The sequence below is a fragment of the Polyergus mexicanus genome, unplaced genomic scaffold, assembly GCF_030449975.1.
Source record: "Polyergus mexicanus isolate NDT 795.1 unplaced genomic scaffold, iyPolMexi1.0 SCAF_12, whole genome shotgun sequence".
NCBI lineage: Eukaryota > Metazoa > Arthropoda > Insecta > Hymenoptera > Formicidae > Polyergus > Polyergus mexicanus.
In genome coordinates this window covers 1,847,425-1,868,071 of record NW_027223332.1, presented here as the reverse complement: position 1 = coordinate 1,868,071, position 20,647 = coordinate 1,847,425, and the positions used below count along the sequence as shown (strand labels likewise).

At 35.7% G+C, this 20,647-nt stretch overlaps 1 protein-coding gene and 1 long non-coding RNA gene across 4 annotated transcripts in view; one reads left to right on the top strand and one right to left on the bottom strand.

The window, feature by feature from the left end:
- The window catches only part of Sfl (N-deacetylase and N-sulfotransferase sfl), a 384,325-nt gene that overhangs the window by 124,327 nt on the left and 239,351 nt on the right, over nt 1–20,647 (bottom strand). The window lies entirely within an intron of this gene.
- The window catches only part of LOC138938256 (uncharacterized), a 41,017-nt gene that overhangs the window by 14,549 nt on the left and 5,821 nt on the right, over nt 1–20,647 (top strand). The window contains exon 2 of the long non-coding RNA XR_011447670.1: nt 7,688–7,779. This is a non-coding gene — a long non-coding RNA (uncharacterized lncRNA). The remainder of the gene's footprint in view (nt 1–7,687; nt 7,780–20,647) is intronic.

Genomic DNA, 20,647 nt, shown 5'->3' with positions numbered 1-20,647 from the left:
TCTAGAATTCCCCATGGTGCTACGAGTTCAAGAACCCTCCTGTGCCCCTCCAGGAGAATCGATATCTCGATAGATTCGACAACTTTTCGGGAATGGGACGTGGAATTTCGCGCAAAGCATTTTTTCGATTATTTCGTACATACGTATACTATGACACACACATACATTTTGATAATATTGTTAAATAGCCATATTATATATTATACATTTCTTTCTGTAAAAATGACAAAGTGTATTACATTCTTTGATATATTTTTCGTTCTTTTATTTGCAAAATAAATATGCCAATATAATCTTTTTTTTTTTTTTTAGTAATTTTTTGAAGGCAATATGTATCTTCTATGAAATTATAGATATAGATCTTATTATATACTATTAAATCGTATTTAAAACAAATATATTATAATTTAGACATATCTGTATTTCATTTCATAATAATATAGTTTAATATTATTTCATAATAATATATATTTTTATATATCTTTTGTCAAGAAAATTAATTTTTTCAATTTTCGTCCAATATAGAAAGGGGAACGACAGAGCTCAATTTTGTAAAAAAAAGCTTCCGCGGAATAATTATTTCTCTCACGGCGGCGTAATAAAATTGTTAGACAGAAAATGTATAATGAAATTAATCGGGCAATCAGTAGCTTTAGACCGCGCGGTCCCAGAATTTGCAACGGACGTGAGAGCGATAAGGAATGTCCAATAACCCGAGTAGGTAAGTCGGGGACTTCTCGGCATGCGGAACACGTCAGTCCGATAATCTACGAGTCGATAACTTACTTGCCGAATTTCTGGTCAACCCGACACAAATTGTCTGTCCGCTCCGCACCTTATAACCTCGCCTAATTACAAACATTATCGCCGAAACGCTCGTCCATGCGTCGCGCAACAGACCATCATCGATCGCAGCTGCAGCTGATAATCTTGCGCTTTTTTACGCCCCAAGCTTTACTTTAATTTAGCTGCGCATTTTTCCATGCGTCGGCCACGTGATTTCAGTAGCGTTAACAGATAGCGACATTATTTATCGCGCTGCATAAATAAACTATATCAGCATGACTGTCGCTGATGAATATAATTTCACGCATTTAGCGAGAAGAATTTTACTAAGAATTTATGTTGGTTTAATCTAATGTGAGTCTTAGTTAACTATTCGTGCATTTTGAAAATAGAATTAGAAATAGACGAAATATACATCAATTAAATTAAATTACCATTAAAATTGCCTGACATCGATGAAACCGGTTATAATTACATATGATGCATGTGATATTTATACTAGGTGTATAATATTATTACACTCTTGCTACAAAATGAATAAATTCGATACTATTACATAAAATATGATTAAAAATAAGGGATATGATTTAAAATAAGAGCCATCTTTGTTAAATAAAATCTCTTTAACAAGCTTAGCTCATTAACGCAAATTTCACATTCTTAAATATATTTATAATTTACCGCACATATATAACTGGCTATTATATAAATTTTACGTTGCTGCAATTATAATGAGCTAAATAAGTTACAACCAACAGCAATATTTTCTCCCCATCCTTTGCCGCGTTTCTGAGAGAACTTATGGTGGTCGTTAATGTCGTCGTTTTCACAATGTGTGTAGCTCTATGTTTCAAATAACAACTCATTACCGAGTCTCATTGCGGGCCAAAGAAATTATATCGCGCCAAGGGCGCGCTCGTTTTTAGCTCACCACGTCCTCGATCGCTCACAACCTCTTACGCTTTTACTCTTCCTGTCGCTGGTAAAGCTAAAACGGGGTGGTTTGACGAAACAGCTGCACCCAGTTAATTCACGGCAGCGACCGGGGCTGTATACACCTACCGTTACACGGACTATTATCAACACCCCAATTTTGTTTCATAGATCAGCGACCGGAATACATAGGTAGTCTCGCTATTATATCGCTAGTTTCGAGCAAAATCCGTGCGAAAAAGAGACGAAGCAGAAATGCTAAGAGGCTACGAGAATGTATTCCGGAGCACTGCGAGATGCAAGAGCCGGAGGCGAAGTCGTAGGAAAGGATGAATGAGAGAGGCACATCGGTTGTGCGTACATGCGTCACCCTTTCCATAGACAAGCGCGACACTGATACGTGCTCGGGAGACTAAGTCGCTCTCGCATAGTAAGTAGTAAGCGCGCGTGCCGACCCATCTCTCAAAAGTATGACATTCCACCGATATCAAAGTAGCCCAGGCTTTGGCCGGGAGTATTGGAGTTAGGGTGTTGGAGTTTCTTTCTAATGCGGAATAATGTAAGACTCTTTGAAAATTTTATCACGAAAAAACGCACAATAATTGAACTTGAGGTCGGATGAAAATTACATTACGAAAACCAGAATTTTCATTATTCTTTTGAGGCGATTTTTTTTTTTTTTTTAACAAAAATTTAGCGGTTATCGACGTTGCGTGTATACAAAAAATACAAAAAAAAAAAGTGTTGCAACAAATTTTATCTGTAAGTTTATGATGGATATTCAATGCTAAACTATTGTATTTTGCTTTGTTTAATACATAATATAGCCGAATTTATGCTCGTAAGAACCTTAGCTCTGTTTACTGTTTCGTGTTAAACTTTACTGGCTGGTATTCGTGCGCATTTAGCAGCTAGAAGCATGTGCATAATAGCGTCGTTCGAATTCAAACTATTTCGCTGCACAATCGAAATTCTGACCAAAATTTCTGCCAATGTGGCGTAGCCGCTTTCGAACGGCGGTAAATGCAATCTCACGTGCTGTTAATTCGTTTTGAGTCGATGCTGACTAGCAGAAGTTCAATTTTACAACAAGCGGAATTCTTTTGGGCACGCGATATAATCGTAAACATCACCCGAATGGACGATGCTTACAGGTTACATTTTGTTTCAGTGATTGTTATCAAATAATTTATCTTCCATTTTTGTTATCGTAGAATTTTATATGATATTGTATCGCGAGATTAAATATTTGCATGATTAATATTATTTTAGTTCTGTTTAACACGCGATTCAATTATTTGTCTGATTGTGAAATATACATTTTGGCGCAATTTTTTTTCTTTTTTTTTTTTTTTTTACAATTTCATTATATGTGATTTAATTGGACTGATATAGGAGATCCTATTAATAAGTGAAAGGTCGATTATAATAATGGGAAATGTCCACTTAAAACAATTTTTGCATAATGTTTATCATTGCGACGTAATTTGCAACTGAGCAAGTTGATAAATACAACAGCGCACGATAAATGGTGTGGTGTAGCAATTCTCTCGTGATTTATTACTCGAGGTAAATCTCTCGTCGTGGCAAGAAACATTTTAAAATATATAATAATATTTATTTTGTCTTTTACACTGATGTGGATATTTTTTGATGCGGAGATTGTGGTCGGAAAAATTTACTTTCAACGCATTTCTAGTACATTGTAAACAATAAAGCACAAGTGTGGACACGTAATCTCTGGTAACGACAAATTGAAAACTCTTTTCATACACGTACATATGTACAGTGTCCTTTCGATGGAGTTTGTGTGATACTAGACTCGATAATCAGCTTTATATTCGATTTAGTTAAAAAATTTTACGACGCATAATAAATTCAATAAATTAAGTATCGGCTTTACTCTCAATATTTATGACATTCATAAATTTACGCTGACGTATCTCTGTCTCATGCAAATTTTACACGCTTTTTAGTAGCCGTTTTGTGCGATTTTATCTCTGTCAACTTATCGACGTATACGATAGGAAACCCGTTCAGGCTCGTTGCGAAGTATTCTCTTCACTCTCGAAACCGAATAAACAACGACAGCTGTGCCCGATCGTGAATTTCGTAGTGGAATCGCGGTCTCTACCCTACGAGCTAGCTATTCAACCCTTCTTATAGTAAGTACGTGACTAAATATATTCTTTTTCATTTTCGAGGCATCGGGAGCGAGAACGGAAAAAGTATCGTGTCCCAATTCACGTTTAGCACGACTGTCGCGTATATTGCAGATCCGTTCGTGTTTAGTCGACTTACCTCGTCGACGTGCTTACACGATGAATTACACGCTTCTCGCGAAGATCAAACTGCAAAATGAAAATTCTCCTTTTTCCACGGACGTAATCGCGTTATGCACTGGTGATAGCAGCATCGTGCGCCATGATGCTAAAAAAAAATTCAACATATGAGTTGCAAATGATAACGAATATGAAAATAATGATCAATATGATCAACGAATATTTACGGTTATTATGCAATAGACATACTTTTATAAATTATTTATCTATTCTAATATTTTTTGTTTTTTTTTTTTATTATGCTTTAAATGCTTGTTTTGAAGAATTAATTAAAGAGAGACACTATTAATGCTAAATTTGAAGGCTAATAAAATGTTATTTGAAATTTTTAAGGAATTAAATAAATTTGTATTTCTCGAAACAAACGCGTGTTTTTTTCACCAACTTGTATCGAAAATCGAATATCGAAAAATATTCTGTCGAAAAATTAATTTACTGCTGGAAATTATCTATTAAATTTATTCACGATTCGCAAGATAATAATTAAAAAATGTGTGGTCTTTGTAAAAGCATATATATAATATTTTCTTTGCATAATCACAAAAAAGAAACAAGAAATAATAGTTTGAAACTAGATTTTCGATATAATACTTAATGTAATACGCAGATTTATAATTTCCTCGACAATCGCAACTGCTTCGATGTAAAAAGTCGAAGAAAACTATATACGTAGCAGTGTGTTCTGAAAGTTTTCGTACCTTCAAAGTAATGCATTTTGGGGAAAAGATATTTACGAGACTTGATACAAAATTGCATCCAAATCGCATCTTCCAAGTTCGAAAAATATTTCTTCTTACATAGTTTCGAATCCGCCTTACGAGACACTTGACATCGCGATTGTATGCAAATTTTTCTAAATTTTTGAATGAATATGTAGCAAGGATTTTGTTTATATAATATCTATCGACGAAAATCGATGAAGATGACGTCAATTCGAATATGTCGAAAAATATTCTATTGAAAATTTTATTTACTGTTGATAATTATCTATTATCATGATTCACACGAGAAATGATAATTAAAAAATATGCGATATTTTTAGAAACATGTGCATAATATTTTCCTTATAATTGAAAAAAAAAGATGAGATAATAGTTTGAAAACTTTTCGTAAATGTAATAAAATTAAAAGTACTAATAATAAAATTAAATTTATAAAAAATAACAGTGATGTGTGTTTAGAAATACAAGGGAACACTTAATATTAACTTAATAAGCGTAGAGAGAGGGCTTGCCAGAATGTAATTTTAGAACAAAATAAAATAGCGGTTAAGTAAACAAATATTTTTGCTTTTCATCTTGTTTGAGTTTCGCAAAAAAGGAAAAAAAAAAAAGAACGATAGTGAAGAAATTTTCAACGTACTTGTATAGTTAGTTTCGAAAATGTCCATTCAATTGGCGAATCGCATATGGCGTGCAGTTAATGTCAGATGTACTCAAGATTTTTCATCCACATTACGCGTCCGGAACTTTTTCCGTATGTCGCTCGCAGTGCGATAAGAAGGGAAGAAATAAACGGCGCGGCGGTAAATGCAAGTCTAGCTGCCTAGAGAGCTGGAAACTCTATTTTATGGTAAATAGACGTTGCGCGGCACCGTAGGTGAAAAAAGCGAAGCAGGAAGAAAGAACGGAAAGGGAGTTAAGAAAGGTACGGCAGTGCCGAGCCTCCAGCAGACGGCGAGAAAGAGGCGATAGTTTCACCCTCTGATTTATCGGTTTTCGAACAGGATGCACGATCCCACTCTCGCACTATCGGCTGCACATTATTGTCACCTTCCAGCATATAAAGCTTCCACGGGTATTCAGGCTTAGCTTACATCGAGGTTGTGTCGCGATACATAAGGCAAAAGTGACATATGATGAAATCGTAGATATGCAGTTTTTTTTTCATAAGCGGTGACGGAACGTTGTATCTCGTAGTACTGAATGAAATCAGTGGTACAACTATTGACTTAAAAATTTCTTTCCGCAAAGTAGAATTCTTGATGTGCATAAAATTTACATGAGAAATTCTCTACGGATTTTCTTAAGATTTGTTTCTTATCTTACTTCTATTTTATTATTTTTGCTTGAGTGCATAATCAAGCGTTGCGTCACGATGTCATAACGTAAAGTACGTAAAAAGCTATTGGTCGTACAAACATCTTCATGGCATATCATTGTATATTATCAAGTAGCTTATCCGAAATTTTTGTATCAAACGTGCATGCAATTAAAATATATTTAAAACTAGAACCGCGTAATAAAAACTCTAACAGCAATTTTCTGATATAATTTTGATGTAAGATTTAAATTGCGACCAGAATAAAATTGATGCAGTCATTTCCGAGATCTCGAGATAAAAAAATAATCATTTTTCTTATTTTAGATTTTATTTTACGCATATATAGGTACACTTGCAAAGCGATTTTTTGTCTACGAGATTATTGGATTTTCATGTTGGGAGGGCTTAATACCCGGAAGGTTTATTTTTACCCTGAAGGGAAAGCTAAGTACGCAACGGTTTTTTAAAGCTTGTAAGGCTTATTTTACCAATATCTCCTTTCGCATTTATGATTGTCACCGATGATCGCTCTTCGATGGAGCGGGATATCTCATTGAGGCATTGCTGCAGAACGATCAATGAAAGCACGTTCTGCTCCGACAAGCGGTTCGACCCAAATCGGTCGATTATGGAATCATCGTTAATGGATCTCCTTCTCTCCGTCCCGTCTATTCTGATATCGCTTGTGGTGATGACTTTTATATGCCCTAATATCTCATATGAATCGGGTTGACGAGTTGACTGGGGTAACTTAGTGTTAGTCCAATTTTACTCACGACGAGAGATTGGCCTCTCATTCCCTAGATTGTCTAGATCGCTAGGATCACGGAAATGAATACTATCTCTCTCATTATTTGCTGTATGATATTGTCTATGATATAACATCTTGGTGTTTCATAACGAATCGTAACTAAGCGAGTTCAAGTCAATCTGAGATGGATGTGAATATGGAGACGAAAATCGGAATAAATCTCATTCGCGTGAATATAATTAATTGATTTGATTGTCTCTTACTTCGGGCTTAATTTTTACTCAAAATTACCGTTGTTATCTCGATCTGTTGATTTGAAGTGCAATCGTCCGCGAAACGGAATATTGATTCCGTTTATTCAATTCGCATAAAGTTACGCGCTAGAAAATGAAACGGACGTTAGTTAAAAGATAAACGGTTCGTCAAGCTTCGATTAATTTGCAAAATGTCGCGCATTTATTCTCATCCTGCCCGAGATAGTTTTTGTTTTCGCGAATAAATGCAACAATAGCTTGAAAAGAGGAGAAAACTTAGTTATCGGGCGACGGCGGAACAACAAATAATTTATATTATTTTTAATTAATTGCGCGTCTATTACCTGTTTATTTGAATCGTTTATTTGAATGATTAAAGAATGAGAGAAATAAAAGCTCTCTTATACTTAAAGAGTATTCGTTTTTTTTTTTTGGAAATTATATTATTATTCCATTAAATATAGGTTTATTATTGTACGCATCGAATTTTAGATTTAAATTTTATACATTTAATAATATTTTGATATATTATTTTGGGCATTACTATAATCTTATACATATATATTTATATGTTGCAGGTCAGCGCAGTTGTACGCGGTTAACTCCACTGCTATGAATCGATCGATTTCTCATGAATGAGAAATTTTTATCTTACGGCAAAAAATATCAAGTACATATATATATATATATATATATATATATATATATATATATATATATATATATATATTATATCAAATAAAACACTTTTTTATTTTTCGTTTTTTAACTTTTATTTGTCCCATATTTTTTTAGATATTTGAATGTTTTTTACCCTTTTTAGAAATATTTTTTTATTAAAATAAAAAGTATTTGTGTGTGTGCGATGAAAAAGTTTTATGCAATTAGGTTCTTGAAAGATTGACGTGTATTAATTGCGGGGTACTTCACGTATGCATATATCGGTATAGCTGATATCAGTTGTTATTATTTTGTTACAAGAAGATTAATGCTTGCGCGTGTATGTAACGATTGCGGTGTGTATAACTACTGTATTATGGAAACGAGGTTAACAGTAGTAGTTTAGCGATCAACTGGCTTTTCTTGGGAACGCATAGTGTACATAATTAAGATATAATTGTGTTATCTCCCTGACGAGGGCGGAATATATAACGATATGATGCAACACCAACGATGAAAGTTATCCGAGATTAATTTCTAACGTATACCTAACTTTTAGAATTTATACATATATTTGAGGGGAAAAGTAACGATATATAAATAATTATTACATATACAATTATTATTATATACAAAAAAAATTATGGCAATGCATATTAGCTTGCAATATATATTAAAATAATATAAAGCTATTTTATTTTTTTTTTTTTTTATTTTTACTTACGTTTACGACACAAATGCTATAACCGAGTGTTACAACCAAGTTTTGGCTGTATCAGACTTTTTGTAGTTACAGCTCTAGTTATAATTATTGCCAAATTGTATCTATAACTAGTATCGAATTTAACAATGTAATTACATTGTTAAATTTGATATTAGGTATAGATACAATCTGGCAGTAAAACTTTTGCCATATATATATATATATGACAGGTGTCAAGTATAAGTTCTTTTCGCCGTAATTTTATCTTGTTTAGAATATAAAGAGTTAACATTATGTAAATAGGTATAATAAACATAAATCAGAGGCGCTGCTCGCGCTTGTTAGAGTATCAAAGCAGCTTGCCCGCCCATTCGCAGCATGTCTATCTCGTTGGTGTATTCAACCAACCGCAGGGGACAAAAGCCATGCTAATATGTGCAAACTGATGAGGGCGCAAGAAACTGTTGGCTGGATGTTTGCCGCATATAACGCTTGCATTATGAGAAATGTTACTTTAGAAGACGCTGCAAATAATTTATGCGACACCGATAGTCCCAGTGGCGATTAAAAATTTGATGTGTTATTAAGGGAAAGTAAAATCTTTTGTCCGAGATATTTGTTTCGTGCATATAAAAAGAAATATCCTACACAATTTATAAAAAAATAGAACGACAAAAATACTAGCATCGTTCATATCTCACGTAAAAAAATTTATTACTTAATTATTGAACATTGTACATTGCTGCTAAATTATTTGTTTCGCCATATTTATCGGGAAACAGACGTGTATTTAACGCGTGACGTGCACGCGAAGTTGTGCTATAACAAATTAGGATATCTAAATGCTTGTGTAATTCTCATGATTTCGGAATGCGGAGGGTCATAGCCAGCTTATGCAATCGTTCTAACGAAGTGACGTTGATTAATCATGGTACTGTATTGTTACGCGAATTATGTTCATCTCGAGGGGAATTTGAAAGCCGTCTACAAAGCTTCCGTAGCTCTTTTATGGAAGAATCATAATATTATATTTCTTTTAATTCATTTTCTTGTTTTAGCATATATTAATTACAATACTGTTGCTCATTTGCAGAAACAGCATTATATAATAGATGTCATAAATTATTTTTGATTACTTTACATTATTAATTATCTATTATTAATTGTAATAGCATAATATGCGCATTCGTATGGTTCAAAATTTTAAACTATTTTTATGTGATTAACATAAATTAATTATAACAATGTTCCTATTTTATCATATTAATAATGAAGTTAAATAGTTCATATTTGTTGCACATTGGTATTAATGATTAAAGGGAATGCATTATACAAAAGCTTTTTGTATCATTAAAGCTTTTGTATCATTTTAGGATCTGAACACATAGCAACGTAACAGTTTATAGTTTACGACAAACGTAAGTCCTAGACATAAACACAAGCTTTGACGTATGCGTAGAATGCAACATCCTCATTTGATTAACTTGGTTTAACATGCCATCGTCTATGCAGCCATCTGATTTGTCTTTTTTTATATTTAACTAAAATATACGAGCAAATCCATATAATAAATCATAACAATAAAAAAATGATTTGCATTTCTTTTTTTTTTATTTTGGTTTTAATATAAAATATTCAATTGTGCGTGAAATTATAGTTTTTTTATTATATTATTATATTTCATTATATTAATTTCATATAATGAGCACGGAAATGAACATTGCTTTACGATAGATTTTATTAAAATTTTATTATTAAATTCAAAAATAACTAAATATAATTACATTTATTTAGAAATAATTAAGTTACGTATATATTTATTTTCGATTATGTATAGCACATTGAATTTATGACATACGACAAAGCTTGTTTACGTCTACGACTTATGTCTATCGTAAACTGTTACGTTGTTATGTGCTCAGACTCTTACGTGAAAAAACAAGAAAAGATATCGCGTCCGAAAGCAATGAATTATTATTCAAATTAATGCAAATGCCAATCGTTTTATACATTTTATTTTATCGGCCAACGATCGATATCCTGTTGTTCTGTATATTCAATATTTTAGTACATAGAGATGGTACAGGTAGAGAATAAAGCGTCAACGATCAATTTGACAGGCAAAAAGTTCGCAAATCGTGTCTTAACGCTCGCGGCACCGCCTCATCGTCGCGTCTAACGATCCCCGGATATACGTTAACGAGTATTACCGGTGCTGACGAGCGACGGGACGCGTTTAAGGATTAAAGTCGAGCTTATGAAAGCCGGTGTGGAACTCGCCGCTCTATGTGTGTACGTAGATTCGAGAGCAGATGTTCGTAATTGCGCTCCTCTCTCTACTCCCTTCTGCTCATGTTATAAGTGGTATGCCGCGCGTAAAGTTCTCCCTGAGAAAGCCGTTGTTTCGGCGCGCTTCGGTGGTGTTTACTTGTCGGTACGCGATGCTCTCGTGTGCATCATACGCGAAAATGTAACCGGGTACTAGTTAGAAGTATTCGCTCCAACGCACACATAAGCAAACGCGCGCTTTTTACATTTAGGCACATATTCGTGTGAAAAGCACTGTATGTACATAAATACCTATGTGTTTAATCATATGTATGCAAATCAATTATACACATACGTATATACGTATGTACATATACAGTCTATTTCGAAGTATTGGGAGCGTAAGTAAGTACAAACGTTTAGGTAGATGCTTCACTACTATGGTAGTGAAGAGGGAGAGAGGGAGAGAAAGAGAGAGATCATTCAAGGCGTGGAAGAAGAAACCTCGTTTTTTATTTCTACGGTGAAACAAGCTGGTGAGATTTACTTATATTTTTCCCAGAGAGCTTTTAGCTTTTATGTCGGAACCCCGGCGCTTCCTCCGGGCTAAAATAATTTCTAATTTATCTTAACCCCTCGCGCTTCGTATCTGATGCTCATACGCGCGAATTGCAAATGTTTATTGCATCCAGTATATAATAAGAAAAATAATTAGGAAATTGCGCGCCGTGTTTTTTTTTTTTTTTCTAAAATCAATCAAACATTTTTCTCTCATCATTGCAATTCGCCTTCCATGCTTCACATAAAATGGATAGCGCTTGTTAAAAGAATTAAAAGAGAACCGGTATCGGTACAAGCTGCCATTATTTTCGCGGGACTAATATCCCTTTTCTTGATGAATTCCTTGGTTCTTGTCAAAGCAATCTGCCATCTTTTCAAGATGATTTAAAGTTCGCGTAAAGGGATGAACGACGCGTGACTTTAAGATGGATGGTCGTCGCGACTTTCGAATTAATCGATACTTCTTGGAGGGATTAATTTAACTCGGATAAGAAGAAAAATAGCCTCTCTCTTTCTCTTTTTCTGCTTAGGTTGATGTCATGTTTTTACTTGGGTGGCTTTCACATTATTTATGCAGAAGCGACGTCTGTGCGATGCAGCCAATGCGAAGTTAAAGACGATAGTAAATTTCCGGTAAAGTCCCCGTATAAAATGTAAAAGTAAATACGTGATATATCAATATATTGCATTTTTAAGAGAACCATTGTGATTTTGATTACAGATAAACAAGATTATAAATAAATTCTCGTGCGCTCTTCGATCAACATCGCGACATCGGCCTTTAAAATCTATGTATTTGATATATGTGAATAGGCAATTGCAGCGTTATAAATTAACGAGTATATCTTTAAAATGAGCAAAAAATGCGAATTTTATAACAAAATTGTACCATGATCTTCGTAAGATCATATTCGAAGAGTAAAGTGTAAAATGGGATGATGTGCGCGGCGTTTGATGAACAGCGTCGCGACGTATAAAATCTATGCGAATTTTTACAGCTGGTGTAGGAATGAATTTTTTTCCATCTCAGTCCGTATTTTATCGGTCTATATTTTTTCAAAATTTTTGTAACAAGGTCAACAAAACGTGATACGTCGTAATTCGTGATCCATTTCCGTGTCCCAAACTTGAATAGACGATAAAAGTAATAACTAGTGCGACAGTTATGTCGTGCGTTCACGTGAAATCCGCCCTAAGAGCGGATTCTCTTCTCCTTTCCTGCGCTCGTTGCTAATTGATCCGTCGGCGTCGAGAACACGAAGCGTCTTTCCAACACGGTGCGCACACAAAAGCCGTCCCTGAAATTTACTCGCACCTTCGCCGGAGTTTACTTAGAAGCCTGGCGCAAGATTGTACAGTCCGGACGAGAGGAAACTCGGATATATAAGGTGAGAAATAAAGGAAAAGAAAGAATAGATTGTCTGGCTTACACGAACCGGAAACGCGACAATAAAGATTTCTTTCGTTTTTTGCGATAGTATGGCATGAGAAATTTAGATACCCGAAATATCACGATGCGTGAAAACATACATAAAGTGATAGTAATGCATCGTCATTGTAGTGATTTCCTTCTTGGACGTTAAACGAGGAAAGATTCTCTATATAAAAGTAATATAATAATTAAACATTATTATATAAAAAATTCGAAGAATTACACTAGTTTACAAGGTTTTTTACAAGAGCGTATAAACATTGTTTCTAGGGTAATTTTAAACGCTGAGCACGAATCTGACATCAAAAAATTTCTATTTCTATCACGGTTTTCGATCAAAATAGGGTTGAAAACGTCTGCTACAAATTTTCAAAAATGGTAAAAAACACATTTATGGGGATTTCAATCCTATTTTTCTCGAAAATCTGACGTAATAGGCTATTTTGCCTCGCGAATTTGGATTCAGTGCCCCAAAATACATTTAAAAAAATTATTTTCATTTCCTACCTTAAAAAAAGGGTGAAATTTGTAATTACTGTTATTATCTAAAATTTAAATGTGTTGCGTATAACTCAAAAATTTTCTAAGTATATGCACAAGAGTTTATGTACAGATTAACATTACCTAAATAATGTTTTGAAGAGGTTGTTATAATAGATATATGCGATATACTATTAATGATCTTTCGTTCAAACTCGTAAGCCGACGAAGCCAATTTCAGAAAAATGGCTTTCGGTTAACACTGTTTTGCGAGAAAGTAGTTAATGAAACGGCATTCAGCAGCGAGATTTATAATCTCGTAGTTTAATGAATTTGCAGAAATGATAAGCTACGCAATAATTAAAAAGCACATTCTCTTACATTTATTAATCGTTAATTATATATATATATACTAATCAGAAAGTCGGGAAATCTCTGAATTACGACTTCAGGGTGATAAAGAAAAGCAAAACTTGAATAATAAACGCGCTTCTTTTTTTATACCTTTTTTTAATATATTACATCTGCTTATAATCGAAACATTATAAACAGCCAATTTGACTATTGCTTCCTATAGTTAAAAGGTTCAATGCCAGAATCTGGCTAGTCGTTGGTTCGCTCAGCAAGAAAGTGCAACGGACACGATGACTTTCGATCTTGAGTTAACACCACGCGCGATGAATATTTATCGAGTCAGCGGCATACCGTGACAAATTAACGTCGACCAGCGCACGTGGCCGAGGTAATCGCGTATAATAATGAACAAGTTTAATAGCGATATTTTAAAGGGGGCCCGGAAATTAGCGACGAACGTGGCAGGGAGAAGGGAAGAACACGCGAAACTTCAGTCGTTAGACGGTTACGATCGTTGAGTACGGTTGAATCGTTCCAGGGACGACACCTCAGCGGTTCGTCCTCGAGATCTCAAATGCCCGACGATTTCTCACTTGACAACGGGAGGATGCAGGTTTTGCCGCGTGTTGCTTCAGCGACAACTGCAAACGTGATTCGCGTGCCAAAGCGCCGCGAAATGCCAGGGAACAACAAGGGCCGAATGAACGGGCGGGGAAACGCGTTAACCGCGCATGGCTGTTGTGCGGATTCTGCCCACTTTTCGGGCGAGAAAATTGCATGTCTGTTTATGCCGTGGAATTCTACGGCCGCCGGGAGAAGGCTGTATGTCGCGGCGCCGGCAAAAACGACGAACGGTTCTTGCGCCGAGCTCGAACCCCAGTCGTTTCCACTTCTCGCTAACGTCCCCCTTCTCTCTCTCTCTCTCTCTCTCTCTCTCTTTCTCTATCTCTCTATCTTTTTCTTTTACCCCGAGGTTGAATACGTATTACATATGCATAGTTTCATAAATTTGCGCTGTGATACCGCTTGTTCGGATATTCGAGCGCGCGTCTTGAAACGCGGCCAGGAAACCTGTTTGTAATATTACGGCAATAGATATCGTCGATGGTTTCTCGGGATACCAATGTTGATCGAAGAAGAGAGCATCGAAACGTTGATATTCTTGCCATTACGCGAGTGGTGTCCATCTCCAATTATTACATTGACTTTTGTTAGATTACGGTGGAACTGCACTTCGACCGCAGACTACAATCGAGAATGGCTATTGTCCCGATAGAAGATACGCGAAATAGACGCAAGTTGGATCGCTATCGATATCAATGACATTGAGAACCGTGGACTAAAATTGCCAATTCCATTATCGAAATGTTTGCTTTGTCACTCAGCTGTCTCGTTTACTGATGCACTGTGTGTATTTTAAGGTTGCGCATTACTCGGTCGCGGAATATTAATAATCTTCGCCGTAATTGAGTTCCTTAATTCAGCGTCAGTACGCTGATACGCAACAATGGTCCCGAATCGTTTTTCTCCTCGCTGCCAAGTTGTTTCATCGGTATACCACGAGCGGATTATTAATTGCTACCTTAGCGTTTTGATAAATTGTTGCAGACGACTCTCGTTACCGCTCATTTGCGAGATAAGCATGTAGAGAGCGGAGTGTGCGTTAAGCCCGACTGATTTGGATAATGCTCTGAAGTAAAGTGTTCCTAGACAAGTTGCGCGAATGAGAATGAGTAAATTTATCGGCTATTTTAGCATTAAAACTCATTTTAGATATTTTATAGTTCGCGGTAAAATTTAGAATAAGAATTATACTCATATGTAGCTTCATATATAGTGTAATATATAAAAGAAGAGAGAGAAAATAGCAAAATTAAAATTGAGTATAAATGTAACATTAATCTTACATTTTAGCTTTCAACAAAATTATATTTAATCTAATACATAAAATTACAGATAATATTTTGTCTCGAATCTTGACGCGAATAAATATATCGTCTAAAACTGGTTTAATTCAGAAAAATAATTATGCTGTGATGTTGGTATTTAAAGTTTATTCTCGTCTTAATTGCGATTCACATAATTGTAAAACAAGTTCTCCTTTTAACGCGTTTGGCTTTCTTCCGTCGACCACACTGTACGCTTACGGTGAAGTTTTATCGAGGATCTTTGTTGAAAACAAGAGTGCTCGTTTCCTTAATGCCGCGACTTTTCGTTGGATTTATTGCTAGAATCTTTCGCAATAATAGTCACCGAGGAGCGAGAGACAGAGTGAAATATTTGTATATGAAGTTTAATATAATTTTATTCGGACAAAAAATATGAGCGTAGTCAGTAACTTTTGTTGCTATGCCAAGTAATAAAACAGATTGTTAAAATAGAGAAAATTTATTCAAATATTTAGAGTAGCTTTTGATGATAAAGGCATATATTTTCATAAGATAGTATTTGCAAATCTGTTCGAAATGTGTATATTGTATTAATTTGCATTAATTTGGATTAATATAATTAATATTTTGTTAATAAATAGCGATTTTCATTTAACGTTGATTTTACATAACTACTAACTTAATGTTTTATACATGAATACAGAACGCATGATTGAATAGTAGCAAAGTGAAGAATTTGTGAGTGTAGGTAAAGATATAAAATCGTTTTATTTTATCTGTAAATTAATCAATAAATCTTAAACTTTAAAAGTATTAAGATTTATATCTATGTTAGAATTAAATTGCTTACATTTTTATTTCGCCAAGATAGTTTAACTATATTGTTTTATATTCCTCGAAATATACAGGCATGTCGTTCTCGAAGAAGAACGTCATTTGGTTTTGTGAAAGCAAGTCTTCGAACGTGAGTAATGCGAATATGTTTCCCTAGAGTAGAGGCAAGGAGCTTTATTTCCGTCGATACGCATTTCCTTCCGTACGATACGTACACGCATCCGATACTCCCGCAGTTCGATTCGTTCATTTTTCCTTTATTTTTATCGTATTTGTACATTTTCCGTATTCCGTATAACGTTCCTTAACTGGGTGGCGGAAAGCGTATTATTTACGGTAATCTGCTGGACATATATACATAGTATTGATCTTGCAGCTTATCTTGCAGATCTGCTTCATCGCATAGAAAAAAAAAAGTAACGATAAGTTACGGTACATCGAGCTTATGGTATACTCGAAGCTCGTGTTCAGCGCAACATTATATTTAACCAATAATTATAATACTATGCATTACGAACGACGTTGTCCAGTTCCTTTTGGAAAAACGCAAATGCGCACCCGTTCTGCTACAAATATTTGTACTGAAGTCTGCTCTTACTTGGGTAACGTAGACTTCGTTACACCTCCGTCCGTTTCTCTTCTCTCATCTCCATCTTCTCCTTGTCATCCTTATGATCCGAGGGACTTTTCAAGTTTTCTAATTAGTATAGTGCCCTCGGGTAAGAGGCGAAGTCGGCCTCTCGACAGTTTAAAATGGAGATAATGGGAATGGTCTTTGAGTCCTGTGTAGGGAACTTTGGACGAGGCGCTCCATCTCCTCGGCTTTTCGCGTCTCTTCCTTCTCTTCGCGTACAGGAGCCATAGAACCGCTTACTTCATCGGCTACGAGATTTCTCTCGCGACGCTGCCTCTCCCTATTATTATTATTCGCGTTCGGCCGGTCATTCAGCATCTCGCTATCTAGCTATCTCGGTCCGCTGTCATTCTAAAGTGCAAAGTTCCGATCAGCTGAGAAAAAAAGCGCGATCGGACGGGGAAGGATTATTCCTATGGCTCGATGTTCGTGTATGCGATTAAAGTCAACAGGTCCTTGTGTCGGAAAGTAATGGGATGCGGGGATCGCGTGAATTTGAAGTTTCGCTTCGAGGAACGATGAATGAAAAGGATTAAGGGAACGCGTAGCTCCGCGCGAGATTTGCTTCATAAATCCAAATCATTTTCGGAGTGATTTATCGATGCGCGAAAATTGAGGAAACTTTGCGGATATCTGGAATTGAACGGAAAAGAATTGATTTGCAACTTATTTCGCAAGCTTAATCTATTTCCCAGCGTTATCGTTTCTAATGGAAAACAAAAAAAAGAAAAAATAAGCTTGGAAGACCTTTGTAATCTACTGTATGATATTCTACTTTTTATTATTGTGAATGCATGCACGTGATTGAATACGGATGAAACAAAGAGAGAGAGAGAGAGAGAGAGAGAGAGAGAGAGAGAGAGAGAGAGAGAGAGAGAGAGAGAGAGAGCAATATGTATAGTATACGCACATATATATATACAGCGAACAGAATTTTCTGTTTGTTTGGTTTTACGAATATAATAATGTCCGGTTTGATTTTCTATGCCGCAATATGCGTATATTTTGCATTAATCGATAAAAAGTCAGTGATTAATGATCACGATGGAAAATAATCGGCGGGTTACGGTTCTTTATACATGATTTCAAAGGGAAGTTTTTTTTTTATATAAAGATAAGAGTAAATCCAGATTCAGGCGGATCGTTTTACAAATATGTTTTTTGGGCTGCTTGTTTTATGAAACGCTAAAACTATCATAAATTAGCATGTCACGCGATAGCTAGTTAATGATATTTATAACTTGTTGATACACATATACGATTAGGAGTGATAAATGGCTAAAATCTTATTAACTATGTTCATATAATTCACGCAATGATTAAGATATTTTAAGCTTATGTATAATATATGAGAGAAAATTTACTTTTTAATTGCTTGCTTACAATATAATGGCCATTGAATTCGCACGAATATAATGAATAATTGTGAATAATAAAATTTTCGAATTGAATGGCCACTCTAGAAAGAAGAGAGAAGAATACTTCTGCCCTAGAATTACTCTTTTTTTTTTTTCATCAAACTTTAGCTCGGTAACTGTTATTTGCATTCACTCTGCTATGTGTGCGGGCAGTTTGCTGTAAAAAACCGTGAACAAACAACGGAAGTTAGTCCAATTACGGCCTCGCCCGTTAGAAAACACGTTAGAGATATTATTCCCTCCGAATTGGACTTTATCGCGTGTGAAAGAAGAGAGGCGAGAAGAGCATTTGTCCTTGTGTGATTTTTTTCATATTTTTAACGGACAACGTTTGAACAAAGCGGGACACGATAACGATATCCCGGGCTATTCGAAATGGACCGGTTCGATCCTAAATCGATTATCGTCCAACGTTCCATCAATTTCTAATTGACGCGATAATAAATTTTACCGTTTCCCCCGCCGTTGCCTATTTCCATGTCGCCGTCAATGCGCTCGCGCGCATGACCGTCATCCGGATTTCCTCACCCTCCGATTAAATTTAAGCGCTTCGGTACATACCGTCCCCCGTTCTCCGCGCCCGAGTATATCGCGGGGCGCTTTTCGGCCATTCCGGGGGAAACTTAATGGCTCCCGATGGCACCGTCGATGAGCGGGTCTATATGAGGTTCCTTCGAGAATTGATGAGTGTTTTCGAATCGGCTCGTACGCCGATTTGTCAACGATAATGACGCGCGGGACTTTCGCGCGCTCCCTGCGTGCTTGTTTTTAACGACCTGCGATTTCAGAATTATGGCCGAAATAATCGCGCCAGGGATGCCTTTTATTAAGCGGGCCCATTAAATTTACTCTCATCGAACGCTGTCAACGATAATTGAACGCTACTCCATACCCACTAACGATGCTTTGACTGTGGGAATGTGGGAATTTTTTCTTTTGTTCTATTTCAAGTGTAAATTTTGTTTGGAAAGAAAAACTAGTTAAAAATGGGCAAATGAAACTTTTTCGAATGGATGGATAAATTCAGTCACGCTGTTCGTTTGCTATCGGTTTTGGAAATTGAAGTGGAAATTGAGAGGGGGAAAGCGGAAGGATGGTAGTATGACAAGTGCGCGTCCGAATATGATTGATGTTGAATATATAATCTTATATATTGTAAAACGCACCTTACTTTCAGTCCATCAAACTTTTTTTTTGCATCCGTAATCATGAAAAGTTTTTCTTTTTATTTTTTATGAACGCGAAAACACACTATTACATAACGTTATTAAAAACGTTCTATTCAAGAAACGAATCTATATAATCGATTTTAGAACAGCTTAATTTCACGATCTAATATGGCAGGCGCACTTGAATCTTCTAATCGAAATGGAAGACGTAAACTGAGAATCTCGTCAACTCTCCATAGGATTAAGCTTATACGGAAGCGAAGTTAGATCCATTTTGCTGGAGACGAATACGTCGTATTCTTTCCGGAAGTAACTTTTTTTCATCACTTTAATACAGTTCACTCGTATTTTCAAGAAATTTTGAAAATGCCAAACGGCGAATTCCTATTACACTAGTCTTAGAAATAGTTTATCTTGACACAAGACAACTATCGAAGATGATACGATGAAGCGATGAAGCGATTCTCAATTCTAAAACATGCAGCATGCAAAAATAGAGACATGAGGGATACACGTGTAACTCGTGCACGAAACGCATTGGCATTATTATGATAGATGCGTTGCAACGTGCACACGCGGAAGCGCATTGTAAATTCAGCGTGTGTCGTGCACAGGCCGGAAATAATATCTATCGATCCGACTTCACGGCGGGGGAACCAGTGAAGCGCGGGATAAAAGTGCATAGCGGGTGCATCTACCGTGAGAACGGCATAGATCGTCGTCGATCGGTAGATAGGTACAAACGTGCGTTTCCATACGTCATACGATTCGCCCCGTCCCCGCCTGCGCGACTACGTCGAAATCATCGACGAAATGTGCCTGAACTGCACAATCAGAAGGAACGTGCGAGAATCGTGCTTGTTGTACGTTACACGATGTGCGACATCTCGAATTTTTTGACCGATTATTTATGCCTTGAAAATTATCGATTTTCATTTGATATTTAAACGATAAACGAGAATATAAAAATAAAAAAAATACTTATAGAAATACATATAACAAATATATACAAAAAATAAAAATTTATATCGACTTAACAAAACAAAATATAATTTTTATGATTGTACAAAATTATGAGATTTATCTAATGCGAGATTAAACAGACGTGCGATATACATATGAGATCTAAATAAACA